This window comes from Arachis ipaensis, chromosome B10, assembly GCF_000816755.2.
Source record: "Arachis ipaensis cultivar K30076 chromosome B10, Araip1.1, whole genome shotgun sequence".
In the NCBI taxonomy this organism is placed as follows: Eukaryota; Viridiplantae; Streptophyta; class Magnoliopsida; order Fabales; family Fabaceae; genus Arachis; species Arachis ipaensis.
Window position 1 is genome coordinate 94,372,918 of NC_029794.2, and position 5,483 is coordinate 94,378,400.

Sequence of the window (5,483 nt, forward strand, 5' to 3'; positions counted from 1 at the left end):
AAAGTTCTTACCAACTATTTTAACAATATATGATTCATTCCATGTCATACTGTAAATGTCTAAACCCTAATCTCTTAGTGATTTAGCCTCCTCTAACCTTCATCAACTGCCACTTGATTTGTGAGCATCTTATACCCTTTTCCCTAGCATTTTCTAGTTATTTTTAGTTAGATTTTATTTAGTTTTACTTGATTTTAGTGCAAAAATCCCTTCTAGACACTACTTTGAGTTGTTTTGGTATTTTATGATTTCAGGTGAAATTCGGAGCAATTTGGTGGAGTTTAGAGCAAAAAGAAAGAATGCTGCTAGCACCCTCCCTGGGCGCTAAACGCCCAAGCTGGCATTTAGCGCCAGCAAGGGACCTCAACTTGCACGAGTTGTACTCCGCTTGGAGTATTTGACGCTGAAACTGGTGTTTCATGCCAGCAGCAGTCCGAATTCACACTAAGTGGGCCTCTCGAATGGATTTAGCACTTATTAGTTTTATTTTATTTTCTTTTGGTAATTTTTTAAATACAAACAATATCTTTTAAACTTAGAATTTATTATTTTATTTTATTTCCATTTCAAATTAGGTTAGTATTTAAAGGAAAAGATCACCTAGGTCTAGGATCTTCTTCCTTCTGCACGTTTTCAGAACCCTAGTTTCTCTGTAAGTCATGAGCAACTAAACCTCCTGGTTAAGGTTACGCGCTCTGTTTATTTCCATGGATTAGAACTATTACTCTTCTATGTTAATTTATGTTTGATTCAATTCTAAGGATTGTTTTTGTTCTTAATCTTATGAACTGGGTGGAACAAGAGTATGACCCTTTTCCACATGAGTTCTTGTGATTCTCGAGAGAGTTATCTCGCTTGAACTACAGCTTGAAAATAAATTCCTTTTAAATATCCAATTGCATGAACTAATTTGGATATATGACATATAATCCTGTTAGTCTTGGGTAATTAGGGTTTTTGTGGCACTAAACTAGTTTTCTGAACTTAACCCTCTAATCGGAATTAAGTGACCACGAGTGTGGCGGTTAATGAAGGTTAGAAGAGGCTAAATGTAACAACCCTAGTTTCTGAAAATCAAACGATTAGTTATTTGTGATTTATTATATTTGTTGATAATCTTATTTTAAGAAAATTATTTTACTAAAGGTAATTAAATGGAGTCGACCCGTGACGCTGCCTCTAGAACCGCGCGAAGGACAGAGGGAGGAGAGGGAGAGAGTTCGCGTCGGAGGAGAGAAGGAGCTCGTATCTCACCGCTGTCACCAATGGAGCCACGAGCTGCGCCGGTCGCCGCCACGTCGCGTCGGAGAGGAAGCCTGAGACTGAGCGCCGCTGGGAGAGAGGAAGACGCGGGCTGGAGGAGCTGCATCCAGTCGCCGCTGTTGTGCCACTGACAGCCGCCGTTCCGCCGTCGCCGTCAAAGGGGTTCTGCCAGGAGAGAGAAGACCGGCATGCGTGAAGAAGAAGGGGAGAGGTCTGAGGCTGAGATGGTTCCCGTCACTGCCGTTCTGATTCTGCCGCAGCTTGTCCAGGGTTCCTGCTCGTCCCTGTTCTCTGTTCAGCCTTCGCCAGAGCGCTATCATCAGATAAACACTACTAAAACCGGGCCAGATTCACCAATAATGCTACTTATTGCGGTTGCTGCCGTTCTGATTTCTGTGGGTTTCAACATTGAGGTAGGGGATTTAACGTTTTTAATTTAGAATGCTTACAAAGTTATTTGGATAAGTGCAAATGGTTAACAATGGTTAAGAATCTCTTAGTTGACATGAATGACTTGAAATGGATTTGAAGTTAGTTAATTGTTGTGATGATTCTGAGCTGTGATTGAATTTAGATGCTGCTGTGATTAATGATTAATTTAGTACAATTTACTAAATTAAAGTATGCCGAGTTAATTATTGAAAAGCTATCGTGTGGATAATTGCTGAATTGGTTGAAATCTGGTTGTGAATTGTATTTTGAATTACTGATTTTTGTGATAAGTTGGCTGAGATTCTGATCTTGAACGAGTTATTTTGAATTATTTGATGTTGAATTGGAATTTTAATATATTGGAATGGTTGTGAAATGGGCTTGTGATGGGTTGAAATTGATTGAAATGTGGCTGTGAATGGTAATGTTATTTATTAAATTGAAATATGATGAGCTAATTATTGAAAGGAATGTATTTGAGAAAAGTTAGTTGTGGTGATTGCTCTTAGTTATGATTGAAGTTGGATGCGGATGTGAATTGAATTTGGGTTATGGTTGTGATATTGACTGGATTTGTTATTGCGAGTAATTAACTGATGAGATTTACTTTGGTTTGAGGCTGTCAATGTCTTTGGGCTTTGTTGTGAGTGTTTGAAGCTGTAATTGATATTGGTTTTTCAGATTTTAATGGAATTGTTGGAAGGTTCTGATTCTATGTGGTTATACTGAATTAGTTGAGTTGTATGACTGTATTCTGGTTATTGAGAGTAAGTGCTTCTTATTGTTTTTAGTTACCTAATGTATCGGATTGGCTGTGAAATTGACTTGTGACTGGTTAGGATTGGTTTTGGTAGATGTTAATGTTGGTTCATGATTAATTAGAATTAAGTTTGAGAACTATTAAAAGATTGAAGTTTGACTACCAAATCATTCTCTTCAAATTTGACTTTTAAAACTAAATAGTAACTTTGCTGAAGAGTAAATGACATTAAAATAATTAGAATTATGAAAGGCTGATTTTTGGGATTACTAGTCGATTGAGTTTAATTTTGAAAGGATTCTATGAAATGAGAAAAGTAAATATGAATTGATGAGATTGGAGTTGGATTGATGGATTAGTTGGAATTGTGGAGTATAATTGATTTGTTAAATATTATGAATTGTGAATATCTGATTGATTGAGAATTACCTGTTTGAAGATTGTGGGAAAAGGGCTGGTGATTAGTGGAGAAAGAGGGAACCCGTAAGGGTGGCTAAGTCCGAGTTTTAGGGGAGGTGCTGCCGAAATTTTATGAAAATCTGAGGTTTCATTTGAAAAGTTATTTTAGAAGCTTTGAATTTGGAAAATTATATTACTTGAGTTTTATTTAGTTAAGAAAGGAATTATAATATTTTGAGTTCGATTTACCAAAGAAAATTCTGTAAAGTTTTAATGACAGAAAAACAGACAGAGATTAGTGAACGAACTAGGGCAACCTAGTTAGTCCTTGAATTGCGACTAGGGTTAGGTATAATATGAAAAGTTAAAATGTTTCAGTATAGACTTAATGAACCTATACTTGGGACAGACTAACTATTCATACCGAAATTTACATAAGCTTTAAATACATACGTTAAGCAGAGAAATCAGAGCAGAGTAGAGAAACACAGAGAACAGAGTAATCAGAGTAGAGTAAAGAGATAAAGAGAAGAAGAGTAACATAGATATTAAGGAAAGAGTAATGAAAGAAAAGTAAAGAGATACAGAGAACAGAGTAACCAGAGCAGAGTAAAGAGATACAGAGAAAAGAGAAACCAGAACAGAGTCAGTAAGCAGAGGCTGTCTCAGATGAGCAGCTATTATTATATGCGTATTTATTTAGGAACGGAAAATCGTATCCGGAAAATCGGGATTACTCGTGACCAGGTAAATGTCGGGATTGCGGGCAGCTAACCGACACGTGAGCTCATGGCCTGCTTAGGACAGACATGCATCATATTGTTTGTGCATATGCATTTGATCGTGTTGCTTGTCTCGTTTCTTTGTGATTGTGCTGCTTGTCTTGGTGACTTGCTTGTGTGTTTGATTAGATATTTTTGTTGATGCTTTGATCTTAGTGAAGTATTGAGGAATGGTATTTGTGAAGTGAGGTTTGGGTATATTATTTATGTTGCTGATTTACTTAGTTATTGTGATGGTTGAGAAATGCTATTTGTAGCTGAAGAATTGCTAATGCGGTTGAGACTTTATTTAAGTAATATGATTTAAAGAAAGGGATTTAAACGGTTTCAAGTAAGTCTTAAGAAATTTTGAAAAGGTTTGATAAAGAAAACTACATTGGAAACTGGAGTTAATTATTTGCATGTTAATCATTACTTTTACGGCATTCTCATTCCCTACTGAGAACGTGTGGTCTGTTCTCACCTCAAAATCTTTCACCCTTTCAGTGACACAGGTTCGAAGACTCAGTTTGAAGCTGCGGACGATTGTTGGACTATATTTATGAGTTAAGTGTATGAGTTAATTTGCTTTCATAGAGTTCCCTCGCCCTTATTGCTTAAGATTTTTATTTTATACAGAGGGATAGGATTTGTATATGAGTTTTATTTGAAATCTTTTGTATGACAGATATTATTATTAATAATTATGTGATTATTATTACTTGGTGATGTTTGCTATATGATTTTAAATAATAAAAACAAAATTTTTCTAGAATTTTCTATAAAACTAAAACGCGATATCGAACTAAAGGCTCAATAGTAAATAGTTAATAAAGGAAAGCAGGTTGGTAATGCCTTACTTTCGGTATGATCATGACGTACTGGAAGTTGGGTCGTTACACTAAATCACTAAGAGATTACAGTTAGACACTTATGGTTTGCCATAGAATGAATCATTCATTGTTAAAATAGTTGGTAAGAAATTTTAATCCGGAAAGATAAACATCTCCAAAGCCTTAACTATTTTCTTATACTTTTTTCACACCAACCTTGTTTATTGTTTTCTTTACTTGCTTATTTATTGTTTATGCAAATTGCACTCATCAAAACCCTTTTTGATTTGCCTGACTAAGTCCAACTTGGCAACCATGTCTTGCTCAGTCTGACAATCCTCGTCGGATTGACCCTCACTCACCTGAGGTATTTCTTGGATGTCCCGGTGCATTTACCGGTTAAGCTGTGCGAGTTCTCAATTTGCGCACCAAGTTTTTGACGCTGTTGTCAGGGATTGTTTGTGATTGACAACTACCAGTTGTCTTGTTGCTTAGATTAGGTATTTTTCTTAGTTTTGTTCATTTACTTTTCTTTTAATTTTCAATTTTTTTTTTCACTTTTTCTTTTAAATTTCAATTTTTATCTTATTTATCTTTCCTTTTAGTATTCGAATTGAATTCTCTGTTTAATTGCTTACTTTACTTTATTTTATTTCTTTTTATATAGAATATCTGGGAGTTCTCTATACTCTGACATAAAGACTCCCACTTTTCTTTGTCTCTTGTTTATTTATGAGCAGGAATAGGGATAAAGAACCCCTTCTTGTGTTTGATTCTGAACCTGAGAGGACTTTGAGGCAATGTTTGTAACAAGCTAAAGCATACAAATTCGGAGAAAATCTCAAGGAGACCTTTGAGAAGGAAGATATGGATGCTAATGGTGGTAACCCTAATGCTAATGAGCAAGCAAGGAGGACGCTTAGCTCATTCACTGCACCCACTTCTGACTTCTATGGGTGCAGTATTTCAGTACCTGCTATTGGTGCTAACAATTTTGAGCTGAAGCTGCAATTGATCACTCTAGTGCAACAGAAC